Source organism: Prionailurus bengalensis, chromosome C1 (genome assembly GCF_016509475.1).
Source record: "Prionailurus bengalensis isolate Pbe53 chromosome C1, Fcat_Pben_1.1_paternal_pri, whole genome shotgun sequence".
Taxonomy (NCBI): Eukaryota; Metazoa; Chordata; class Mammalia; order Carnivora; family Felidae; genus Prionailurus; species Prionailurus bengalensis.
Window position 1 is genome coordinate 43,295 of NC_057345.1, and position 12,468 is coordinate 55,762.

The 12,468-nt window shown below is 57.8% G+C and overlaps 1 long non-coding RNA gene across 2 annotated transcripts; it reads right to left on the reverse strand.

Annotated features, from left to right (window-relative positions):
• Window positions 1–9,839: 9,839 nt before the first annotated feature.
• Window positions 9,840–12,342, reverse strand: LOC122479763. 2 transcript variants are annotated; one of them, XR_006296434.1, is made up of 3 exons: window positions 11,721–12,340; window positions 11,445–11,618; window positions 9,840–10,869 (listed from the first exon to the last, which is right to left on the reverse strand). It is a non-coding gene; the product is annotated as an uncharacterized LOC122479763 (long non-coding RNA). The 2 variants fall into 2 exon arrangements; XR_006296433.1 differs by lacking the exon at window positions 9,840–10,869 and having other exon boundaries at window positions 11,721–12,342.
• Window positions 12,343–12,468: the final 126 nt, after the last annotated feature.

Here is a 12,468-nt window from a genome sequence, read left to right on the forward strand (position 1 = left end):
GACTTACCGAGATGGAATTTCCTCCCCCAGTGACAGCATCCTAGGGCACTGGTGATGAGGCCCTCCCTGCTGAGGGATGGATTCCTGGCCCAGGGTCCATCGCGCTCTCCCCAGAGTGGACTTAGCCCCCACTCCCAGCTCTTGTTGCTCCAGGCATGGGGTGAACCTTCACAGTTCCTGTGCTGTGGCCCATTCCCTCTTTCCCTGTCCTCCTGGTCCCCACAGCAAAGCTGCTAGTCACTCCAGGCAGCAGGGATTGGCCCAAGGTCCTGGAGGTGGAAGTGGCCAGTGGGTACCACGATGGGAGTGCTTCAGGGAGCTGTGGCTCCCAGGCCCCTGACCGTGGAATCCCCTCTGATGCCCCTTTCCTGGGCTGAAGTTCAGGATGACCCAGCTTTACCAGGCTGTGATTGGGTCAGCAAGTGATGGGCCCAGGGGTCTGGTGTGCTGCAGGTTGTATGGGCCACAGAACTGGGTCACATAAAGAGCTCAGGCATGCTCAGAAAACATTCACTGAGAGCTTCCTATATGCCAGGCCCTACACCAGGTACAGAGCACATCGTAGGCACACTCATGGGACAGGCAGATGGATAAGACAGAGCGGCCAAACTTACCCTCCTGCCAGAAAAAAAAAAGCAAAAAAACCCTCAAATACCAGACAAATACAGAAAACATGGCCTTCAAGACACTGGGTATCATGTGATGAAGAGGGAGCCCCTGAGAGGCCCAGCTCGCTTCCCAGAGCATTTCCAGCTATAGTGCAGGGAGGGGACCCGGCAGGCTCAGGGGTCCCCACGAGGGGAGAGAAGGAGCTGGGAGTCCCGGGAAGCTAAGGCAGCTAGAGTTTGCAGGAGGCAGCACGGGAGAGGGGAGTCCTAGAGATCTGCAGAGCGCGAGGAACGTGCTCGAACGTGCCAGGAAAACCAGCGAGAGGGTCACAGCAAGTCCTGCCCGGAGCTCACACGGGGCTGTGAAGAAGAGTGCTGGGTCCAGGGGCCAGTCCGGAAGACCTCAACTCAAAGCAGGACAAAATTAGCCCTAGACCAAACACTGCTCTGGTCCTCCCAGCAAAGCTTAAACGCAAGACCTAGAGGAACCAAACTTCCTCTCAATGACTTCCTGATGTCCAGAGCAAAGTACAAGAATATTCATGAAAATATTCAGCACCCATCAAAGTTCACAATCCTGGTCACCCAACTAAAAACCACCAGGCAGGAAGCAGGAAAACACGACCCATGAGAAGGAAAGTCAGTCACGTGATGCCGACCCAGAAATGGAGGGGTTGGCAGAGTGAGCACACAAGGGCATGAAGAGGCCCACTACAACTGTCTCCAGGTGTCCAAGAAGTCCGAAGACAGACTGTGTTTAGTGGGGACCTTCTGGGGCTTCCCAGAAGAGGTCAGTTCTGGGAAGAGGGCAGACTTCTTGGATGTGGACACAGCAGCATCTCTGCCAGGGGGACTTGGGCTCAGACCCAGATCCCGCAGGTGGCCGCCCGGCAGGCCCGGCTCCCGGGAGGCCTCATCTCCATCCCACTGTACGCAGACTTAGGATGCCTGGGGCACAGCTGGTGCTCAGTATATATTAACTGTCTTGTTTCATTCTCATTCCCACTTTACAGATTGAGACTCAGAGAGGTTAAAGGTCTTCCCAAGGCCATGAAGCCAGGAAGGGGTGGGTGCAGGTCCCTGGGCTTGCAGCCTCAGGCACTCTGTGCAGCACACCTCCAGCCACCAGGTCTCACCAACCTGGCGGGTTCAAGGTAGCCTTAGAGTATAACCCCAGTCCCCCAGGAGGCAAGCCAAGGCAGGAGGCACATCAGAGTTCGGGTCCGATACCAGTAGCTGGTAGGAGGCAGACGTCAGTGCCCGCACCCGGATTCGCAGCCGGATTCTGTCTGCACCCTCCATCCAGGATATGTGGAGTCTAGGGCAGAGCCCCCCCCCCCAACCCAATTTCCCAACCTCGCCTCGGCCTCCCCAGATTGTGGGTGGAGACAGGGAACGGCAGTGGGCAGGCTGGGAGCCCTGCCTGAGGGTGCTCATTTCTGTAATTACCATAATTGCCTTAATCACCACTTGGGCCGGAACACTCATCTGCAGCCTTTGCGTTCAGCCCCCCTCCTCTGCACACCTCAGAGCTCCATCTGGGGGTACAGATGCACAGCCCAGGGGCGCAGCATGATCTCCCAGCCACCCCAACAGGCCCCAGCCTTCTGCAGCTTGGGCACCGGGTGCCTCCATCAGCACCCTTGCCTAGACTATTTGCTCAGTGCCTGCCTACCAATGCTGGACACAGGAAAACAAAATGAGCCAGGGAGCAAATGCCAAGTCTGCAGGTATGACACTCAGGTACAGGTGTTTGCTCTGAGTCCCACCCAGGAAGGCAGAGACATACTCGGAGGAGCTGACCCAAACCCAGAGGCAGACCTTTCCTTTCCCCTGATCTGGGGCGGCAGTGGGGGGTGGGGGGGTGGTCGGTAGGGGGAGCCGTCTGCGGGCCTCTGTTGTGTTGCTCATAATGACCGCTGCCCTTCTTGAGCCCGTGCCATGGGCCAGGAGCGTGTGGTTGCTTTCCCAACCTCCAGTGCTTTGGCTTCACTTACAGAGAGGGAGAGTCTGAGGCTCGGGGCACAAGAGCTGAAACCCCAGTTCCCCTAGCTCCAGAATTGGCCTCCATGCCAGCTGCAGCCCCTCAGCCCACACGGAGGCTCCAGGGTCCCGCCAGTGAGGGACAACGAGGGTCCGCACCCAGAGTCTCCACAACAAGCAGCAGCTGAGAGCCAGGCCAAGGCAGGCAGTGGAACTGCCGCTGGCTCCTGCTAGGCCCCTGGCAGCATGAGCGATGGCAGGCTGAGCGATAAGAAACTAATAATTTATGTTTCCAGCTCCCGCGGCCCCGGCGCCAAGGGAAGGCTGGGCCACAGCCTCCTCCTCACGCTGAGCGGCCGCAATCCTTTATTGCACAAATTATTAACGACCAAAGAATGAATGACTCCGTAATCAGATCAGGACTGCCAGCACTTTTCATTTCGTTTATTTGTACAAATTCTGAAGTCAGGGTCTAGTCTGAGCTCAGAAAGCCAGCCTCACGCTGGATGGGTGCTCAGACCCCCACCTGGACAGAGCACACCCCTCCTTCACCCTCACCCGGAACCCAAGGGGATGTGAAGACAGAGGGTGCCGAGGAGGGGACGGAGAGGTGGGGTGACTGAAGTGTGCCCACTTCAACCTCATTAGGCACCGTGCCCCTGGGCCAGGGTCAGAACTCTGTCCTTCAACCTGCCTCAGGGCCACCTCCTACCTGTTCTGGGGGCCAGGGGCTAGCCCAGGGCTTGGCAGTGAGAGAAAGCGCCCCTGTTCCTGCATGACAGCCTCTGCTCCCTCCCTCTCTTTATCCTTCTCCCCCAGTGTTCGCCTCATCAGACATTGCTGGCCTGGGCCATCAGTGGCCCCAGCCCTGTGCCCTGCTCCCCCTGCTCCCCCTGCCTGCCTCCCATCCTCTTCCCCCTACTCAGGCTGGTCTCTCCCCTGCCTTCCTTTTTCCTGTCCTGGTGCTGGGCTGGGCTGTCCTCCCTTGGGACTCAGAGACTCAGGCCATGAGGTTTCTGTGGCAGCACGGAGGAGTGAGCCGCCTGTGGCTCTCTCACGAGCCCACTTTTAATCCCATTGACCTCTCGTTATACTACAGCGCATAAATTCAGATTTGGAGAGCTTATGTTCCATCATAAATTGGGCTGGCAGACTTCCGATCAACAAGATAAAGCTGTCTCCTGTGAGGTGGGTGTTTTATTGGTCTTGGCTTCAGTGCTGCAGGCGCCAGAATTGGGGGGGAGGGGTGAGTCCTCTGCTCTGGAACCCTCCCGTGCTGTTCAGAGTAGCCTGGTGGTGCCCAGGGATCAGTCTTTCCTGTTGTCGTGGGCAGGCACCAGGAACTGAGGCATCCCCTGGACCTGGTCTGTAACTGCCCTTAGATCCCCATCCCCAGAGCACCAGACTGAGCAGCCACTATGAATCCCCAGGCCGGGCACTCAGGGGTCAAGACAGAGACCCAGTGTGCACCCAGGCATGCGTATGTCTGTGCCCCTTCCTCCCTGGTGGACCTTTGGGAACCCAGCCAGAGCCAGAGTGGGGTTTGGGGGTTGGGGGAAGCGGGACTTGCCTGGGAATTCTGGGGGCCAAATGGCTGCAGGGGGTGACCAGAAAGAGGGAAGTCAAGCCCCTGCCTCCAGAGATGTGGTCCAGAGGGACCCTCGTTGTCCCTCACTGGTGGGACCCTGGAGCCTCCGTGTGGGCTGAGGGGTCCGGCTCTACCTGCAGGTACAGACACAACCTGTCCAGAGTCCCCACGGGCGGACACAGGAAGGTCTTGGCAGCTATGGGCCACCCTGGGCCTGGGATCCTGCCACCCAGAACTGGGAATAATATCTGCTGGCCTTGCCCGCCCCTCTCTAGAGGTCAAGTCTTTCTTCCAAATCTCAGTCTCTGCCAATACCACCTCTCTCTGCTACTGATACTTCCAGCCCAGCCTCTGCACCAGCCAGCCAGGATTTCTTCTAAGTGAGGTCACCCAAATCAGCACCCCCAAGGGGACTTCACCTGGCCCCTCTGAACACCCTCATCTGCCCAGGGCCTCAGCAGCACAGGAGTAAATCTGTGGCGCCAGGGTATGTGCTGGTGTCCTGGGGTACAAGGGACCCTGACAGGAATGGAGTGTACTCCTAGGAGGCTTCTTGGAGGAGGGGGTGCTGCTGTGAGTCTTAAAGATAAGTAGGTGGTGGCAGGGCCAACATTACCACCAGGTGAGGGAAGCACAGAACCTGGACTCCTGGTACTATTAGAGACCACAAAACATTTTACTTTTAATTTCCCTTAAAACCAGAATGAAAAAAGAATATAATAACAATGAATGTTGAAGAATGAATCTATCATGGGCTATATTTATCTTTATACCAATAGAGTTATAAGTTATAATTTAAAACTTTTCAATGGAGGAAAGGACTCCCAAAGACAAAAGGTGCTACACGGGTGGTAACAGGGCCATTGGTTAGTGATTCTAGGGAGTGGCACTCCTGGGCAGAGGAAACAACTCAGCCTCACTCAGAGACACTGAGGGGAGACAAGGAAACAGGAAGTTGGGCCCTGGGGAAGAGGCAAGGCCTGGAGGCCAGGGGTCCTGGACTATTCCCAAAGGAGCCCCTGGAGAACAAGTTGGCCAGATGTGCCCATCAGGCACTGGGTGAGTGCAGGCAGAGTCTGGGAGTATCAGAGAAATATGATAGGTGAGAGGGGCCAGGTTAGGTATTCAGCAGTGAGAGGAATCTAGAAGGGAGCATAGATGAAGCTAGCTGCTTGGCTCATGGGGAGGAGTCTAGTGCCAGCTCAGTGACTGCAAGAGAGGTAGGCATGACAGCATGATGGTGGGAAAGGGACCCAGGGGACCATGGGGTGGACGCCTATGGCAGGCTATAGACTCTTGAGCGTCTGGACCGAAGATAGACTTTCAGATTCCATCACCTGTAAAGAAGTACATACGAAAGAGAAGGGTGCCTAGAGTGGAAGCCTAACCCACTTACCCTTTCACCCATCATACACTCGTTCACCCATCAATCCATCCCCCCACCCATCCTATGCTTGAGGGGTGGGTGAGGCAGAAGAGGGTCCTGAAGGAAGGAATGAGCAGGGAGGCTGAGCTGAGAGGAGGGTCTCAGGGCCCATGAGTGCAGCTCATCTAATACATAGCAAGGCGTCAACTAGAAGCACCAAGGAAAATCCCCATGTGTTGATGCCAAACAAGGTTTATGCAGAAGCTGACAAGGTTGCTGAGGGCCATGTTCCCGGCTGGAAGATGGGATGACCCAGCCCAAGTCCTGGCTTTGCCCCTCACCAGTCATGAATCACCCCATCCTGTCTCTGAAGCCCCAGGAGCCCGGGAGCCCACACACACCTGCTGGACTCAGACACACAGTTACTCAACTGCTAACATGTGGCAAACTCAGGTTTTTGCAAGGCCACCCAGTCTGAAAGAACGGTCTATCTGTTCTGCTGGAAAGAGTCTGCAGCACGCTGACATCTGTTAGCATCTGCATGTACACAGAGCATGAAAGGTCAGGCTCCTTTGTTCTGAGCAGGGCATGAGGACTCCACATCTGGGGATGCCCACCCTCCTCTATGCAGAGGGAAAACCCCCTCTGACCGGCCCCAGTCCTGCCAGGTGTCTCTTCTGCTCGCGCTTTCCATGGGCCTCCAAGCAGCCTGGCCAGTCTACAGGTGGGAAGGCCCCCAGGACCAACCTGGGACTTCGTTAAACGCCCTGGAGAAAGTGCCAAGTTGTGGCCTTGGACAGAACCCCGGAATCGCTGCCCTTCCCCTGCCCACGGCAGGTGTGGGTCCGGCCTCCGCAGGCGGGTCCTGCTCAGTGTCTCAGCCCACACCAGAGGAAACAACTCAGGGACACAATCAGGCTGTGCTCTTCAGTCCAACACACTTCTGGGGCTGCACCTGGGGCACCGTGCAGAACTTCAAAGGGTCGGACATCACAGAGTTCCCGCGCTCATGGCAAAATGTGCAGAGCTACTCTGTTGTGAAACCGCAGACGGCAACGCGGAAGACGAAATGACCCGGTGGAGGACGCGGACAGTTGCAGTAATAAAGGAACCCTCATACCCAGACGGGCACCCACAACGACATCATTGCACTCAGCAGGCATATCACCAGCTCAACCAAGCCTTGGATGGGGTCAGGCTAAGTCATCACCTCAGAAAGCCAGCCTGGGCTGCAGTTGTGAAACAGTAAAACTCACTGACCACCTCAGCATGCTACTTCTGAAAATCCCTGATGTGACAAATCAATGATGACAAGGTGACTGTTGGTCGTCTGGGTGACCCTGATGGTGGGACTGTGCGTGAAGTACGCCCAAACAACCCACCCCTCCTCCCAGGGTAGGCAGACACAGAGTTGCAACCCTGCTGGAGCATGGTAGATGAGGCCGGGCCAAGAGATTCCCCCAGACTTGGGAGTTTTCGCTCTCTCTCTGAAGAAGACGATGTCTGTGGCCAAACCTTAAGAAGCTTCTGGGGATAGGAAGGTATTCAGAGTCCTGCCTGGGCAGAAGCCCAGTGGGCAGGTGCTGGGAGAAGAGGTTAGCAGGCCTGGGGCTGCCTCAGGCCAGGGAGGCCAAGCCGGGAGGGTGGAGGGGGCCACACCAGGGTGGAGCCCTGTAAAAAGCCTCAAATGCTGACACGTGGTGGGTATGTCAGAAAACAAACAAAAGTCCTGCTCGCAGGGAGCTCACAGTTAGCAGGAAGTCCAACATAAACAGTCACTTCCAGGGCCAGTCTGGGCTCGCTGTGGAGGCTGGGAGTCTCTCAGAGCTGGGCCTGGGGGCAGTACCTTCCAGCCACCCACCCTCCTAGCCCTCCACCAACTGGCCCCTTACCTCCAGCTTCTCTCTTCCTCCAGGATTTCTGTGCCGAGGGTCCCCACCTGAACGTCCTTTCTCCTTCAACTTCCACTAACAGTCCTGGCAGAGGCCCACCTGAGCCCATTCCTCCCGCCCAGAGGCCTGACTGCTGCCCTGTGACTGAGGGTGGCACATCCTAGTGTCTCTATCAGGACCGTGGTAGGTTCCGAATGCTCACAGGTCTTCCCAGGCCAAAACAGGTGAGCAGGCCAAGAGTGAACATGTGACCAGCACAGCTGGGATTGACCCTCCAGGGCCTACACCCCCACAGGGAGGAGCATGGGTCCCCAAGGCCTTCATGTGGGATCTGCACTGAGCGTGAGCAGCAGGACCGTGGTCACAGGAGGAGGAAAGCACACTCACGCATAAGCACACAGCATAGACACACGTGAGCACATGCGTATCCCTACACTCTCGGGTAAGGGTCTGCTCTTCCCTCACAATCAGCCCCTGCTGGCACACTCCCGAGACGCGGGGGTGTAACGGGACTGGAACTGAGTCTGCGTGCAGCACCACTCCGACAGCTCTGCCACTCCACTCTGGTCATCTCCCTGACCTGACATCCGAACGATTACGGTGCTGCAGTGGCTTGTGCCATGAGGGATAAGGACCACAACCCCATGGACACACAGCAGGACAACAGCTGCAGCCAGGGGTCCCCTCGACCCCCTTCCCACCCCAGGCCGTGTCCAGGCAGCAGACCAGGTGATGTTTGCAGGGACAGAAAGGGGTGGAACCAGCCCACGTGCCCATTCATTGGGACAGATTCTTCTGTCTCCGGGGGCCCTAGAAGACTCTATTCCTGCCCTTTGCTTGGCCCTACCTTGGGGTGAACCCATCCCCCAGCTCCTGTACTCTGGGCCCATTTATGGAGAAAGCATCAAGAGTGTGCTAGGCCTGCCTCACCGTGCTGACCAGGGCACCTGTAGCCACATTTCACCCTGATTGCTCTGCTCCGGGCCAAAGGACCCCACAGATTTTGAACCCCTATCTCATTTTCAGATGGAGAGAGCAAGGTCCTGAGAAGGGCGGAGAAGGCTGGGTCATTCAGTGGCTGGCTAGGAGGGCCCACATCTCAGGCCACTGAAGGGTCTGCCACCCTTACCACCTGTGTCAGCCTAACTCCAGCACAACCCAGGCCCAAGAGGGGCCACAGCACGTGACAGGCTGCCCGAGGCAGGTGCTGCTCTCTGTCCCCGGTGATGCCAGTGAGTGGGTGTCTTCACTCCTCCTGCAGAGGAACTTGGCTTGCAGAGCCAGTGGTAGCCAGGACTCCCATTCACGTTGCCAGACCAACAGCTCCCTCTGTATGGCTTCCGAGTGTATCCAGTGCACCCTGTGGTGTGTCAAGCTCACCTGTGTCACTGTGTTTTTGCCTGGGGTCACTGTGTGTGTGTTTGTGTGTGTGTGTGTGTGTGTGTGTGTGTGTGTGGCTGCTTATGCGTGATGAAGCAGGTGAATATCATGGTATATGTTACCAATGCTCTGGCAGCGTGTGCCCTGTCGGTGCCCCGAGTCTGCGAACCCACAGGGGAATGTAGGGTTGACCCTAAGCCCTATCTCTCTACTCCTTTATATAGCATCAGTTAAGGTCGGTGAACAGGCTGGCCTCGGAAACATGTCTACTCCTGAGGCATGGCCTGCAGCCAGCTCACGGCGGGCCGAAGGCAAGGCAAGTCTTAGCAGGGCAGCCCCTCCTGTGTCTGACCTGCAGCTGGGAACCGACACATTTCTGGAAGCTCTGACCACTCTAGCAGGGAGTGTAAAGGAGCCCTAGCTGATTCGCCACTGACCTCTGACCTCCCAGGCTAACCCTTCCGAGTAGAACACTGCTGCCAGCCAGCAGACGCTTGCTCCAGACACGCTGTCTTGGGTATGACGGCTATATCCATCTGGCGCTCATGCTGCAGGCCTGTGTGTCTATGTATGCTTTTGCACAGGTGTTGGTGGTGTCTTTGATCTTGGATGTAAGTTAACACACATACTGTCTGTGCATGTTTGTGGTGAGGATGTCAGCCTCTGTGCTGTGTGTGCAGCTTGGGGAGCTGCTGTGCATGCATATGGAAGCGTATCGGCATGAGCTTTTGAGAATGCATGCATCTGTTGGTGGCTTTGGGCACATGTATGTGTACCCGTGGATGTGCTTCCTCACAGCTGTGTCAGCTGTGCCCGCACCTGTGTGATCTGTCCCTACATGCCTTCCTGTGTCTGGCATGTCTGGGCCTGCTCTCCCACCCCGACAGTCACCCTAGATGAGCTCAGGAAGACTAAGGCTGAGGGAGCAGGTCTCCTCTGCATCTCTCTTCTTCCAACCTCACCCATCTCTCTTCCCGGGGTTCCACATCTGGTGCTCAATAAATGATTGCTTGGTGAAGGAATGGCTCAAAAGGGGGCTTTAAGGGGAGCAGTCTGGGGATGAGGGTAGGTAGGCACTCCAGGATGGGAGGGAGGCTTCTGGCAGGAACGCCAGTTGTGGACAGGGTCAGATAGCGCCAGAGGAGGCGGTCATGGCTGGCCGAGCCCCGGGTTGGGGGCAGCAGGGTCTACGGGCTGCCCCGCGTTCCCCGGAGACGTCTCGGGTCACAGTCTGCGCTGCTCAGGCCGAGCCGCCCCGCGGGTTATTTATGACCCCCCTCCCCCTCCCTGGCGGCGGCGGCGGCGGCGGCGGCGGTGGCGGCGGCGGCGGTGGCGGCCGCGGCTCCGGCCTCGGCCCAGCGGCGGAGGGCCCCCAGAGGGGGTACCGCGAGGAGCGAGGGCGCCGCGGAGGCCCGGAGGAAGGGGAGGGGGCGGGGCCTCTGCGGGTCGGAGGAGGGGCTTTGGCCGCCTAGCCCACCAGTGTTCCCCCGGGGTGCCGCCAGGCCAGAACGCGAGGCGAGGGGTGGTTCTAGAGCCAAAATTCTGTCCGTCTGACCTCTGGCTCAGTCAGAAGTGCAGAGGAGCACACGGGGCCCCAGATGCCAAACCAGGACAGAGGCGGATAGGAGGGAAGAAGTGAGCAGATCCTTGTGGAAGGAGTGTAATGTCCAGGACTAAGGACGTCTGATCCCTGTGGGAAAGTGGCTCTGACCCTGTGGGCAGAGAGGTCTATTTCCCATGAAGAGGGGGAAACAGGTAGGGGTGGGGGTAGGGGTGAACTGATTAGCCAAAGCCCTGGACAGCCCCTGGAAGGGGGTCTCCTGGGAGTCAGGGAGTGGCCCTTGGAGGAGAAGGGGTTCTGCAGGGAACTTTGACCCCAGTCATGGTCTTTTCAGGAAGGCACCCTGGTCCTCCAAAGAGAGGTGGGGGGCAAGACAGTAGCACGGAGGTTAGGTTGGGTGAGCTAGGTTAGCCCCCATACCTTGCCAGCTGGATCCTGCTCCTGAAAGCCAAGGTTGGGGCCTTCTATGCCCCTCCTTCCCCACTGTGGGCCTGTTCAGGATGAAAGAGGCCAGGGGTGAGTGAGGGGTGGTCCTGCAGAAAGGAAGGGAGGCTCCCTCCGCAGGCTACATGGTACCTTCTCAGATCTAGAGACATACTTCACTAGGCTTCCCTCCCCAAACCTTAGTTTAAAGGTCAGGGGTTAGGAGGCCTAAGGATCCGTGAACAGGTGCAGACAAACATGAGAAGAAGTGAGTGGAGGAAACCATCTTTTGAAAGCAGTGTCAGGGCTGTGGCCAGACGAGACAGTTGGCCCCCCTCTGAGTCCTGATAGCCTCTCTCCACACTGTGCCATGACCACAGATTAACATGATGGCTGCTCCGTGGGCCACGGCTCTTGGGCAGCAACAGCCTCCTGCATCGATTAGAGACGGAGGCACCACACCTGAGAGCAAGACAAGGGCCACCAAAGGTGAATGTGCATCTAGGGTCCGACATTTTCTGGACACCCTGCCAAACGCATCTCACAGGGCTGGCGGGGGGAGGGGGGTGCTGTCTGCGTGCTGGGTTTGGATCTGAGGCTACTTGCCAGCTTGTCCAAAATAACACACCAGGGAAAGCCAAACCTGTCTCAGCAGCTGCGAGTGGGTTTCTGTTTCTTCTCCTAATGCTCCTGCTGCAAGCTGACATGCTGCTGTGCAGGGAGACGGGCGGGAAAAGCTGCCCTCATTCCAGACCTGCTACCTCAGGACACCAAAGTGGACATGGATGTAGCGGGTTCCTCTTCCCCAGACCGGCTCCTAACAGGGAACAGAAATGTTCTCAAGTGCACGATCCCACATTCATTGGCCCTTCCTCTTCCCCACATCCCCCAACCCTCACTCAGACAGGGCCCAGCCCACCTTCCTGCCCCACAACGTGTCTCAGATATTGTCTGTCCCGGTGTCAGACGGCCTGGATTTAAAGCAGCTGTGTGACATCAAGAGAGTTACTTGACCTCTCTGTGTCTCACCTTCCTCATCTATAAATGACACAATGAGGAAAACTCACTGAGATGATCAAGTGAACTAAGGCATGTAAAGCGCATAGTAAGGTGGCAGTGGCTGACAGAATTGTTGTTACTCACAGAGCGTGAAGCCTCCCCAACACATCTGCTGAGGCCACACACCACAAACCCACAGCCTCACGCCCTGCAGATGCAGAGGAGACCCCCCACGCCCGACAGTAACGCCCACCACCCACCGCCGCTGTGCCAACACTCCTACCCAGAGCCGCCACGCAAGCAGGCGGTCCCAGACCACCGATCCCCCATCGGCTAGGAGCCCACTCCGGGTCCTGGGCCCGCCCCCTCCCCACGTGCAGTCCGGACTCCAGCTGCGCCCAGTGACTCCCTCAACAATGGCGCGGTAGGTGCGCGCGGCTTCTCGCTGGCATACGCCCCTTCGCACACCCGGGACTCCCTTTCTCCTATCCTCGTCCACTCGGGAATGAGGCAAGGGTGCGTGCAGCCCCGTCCCGCCACCCCCCGCCGCCAGCCGCGTGAGCCCAGTCGGCCGTCACGCACCCCCTGCCGGAGCCCGCGCCCGCCCGCCCGCCGCGCCGGGGCCGTTTAAATGGGCCAAGTTGTGGCGGCGGCGGCGGCGGCGGCGG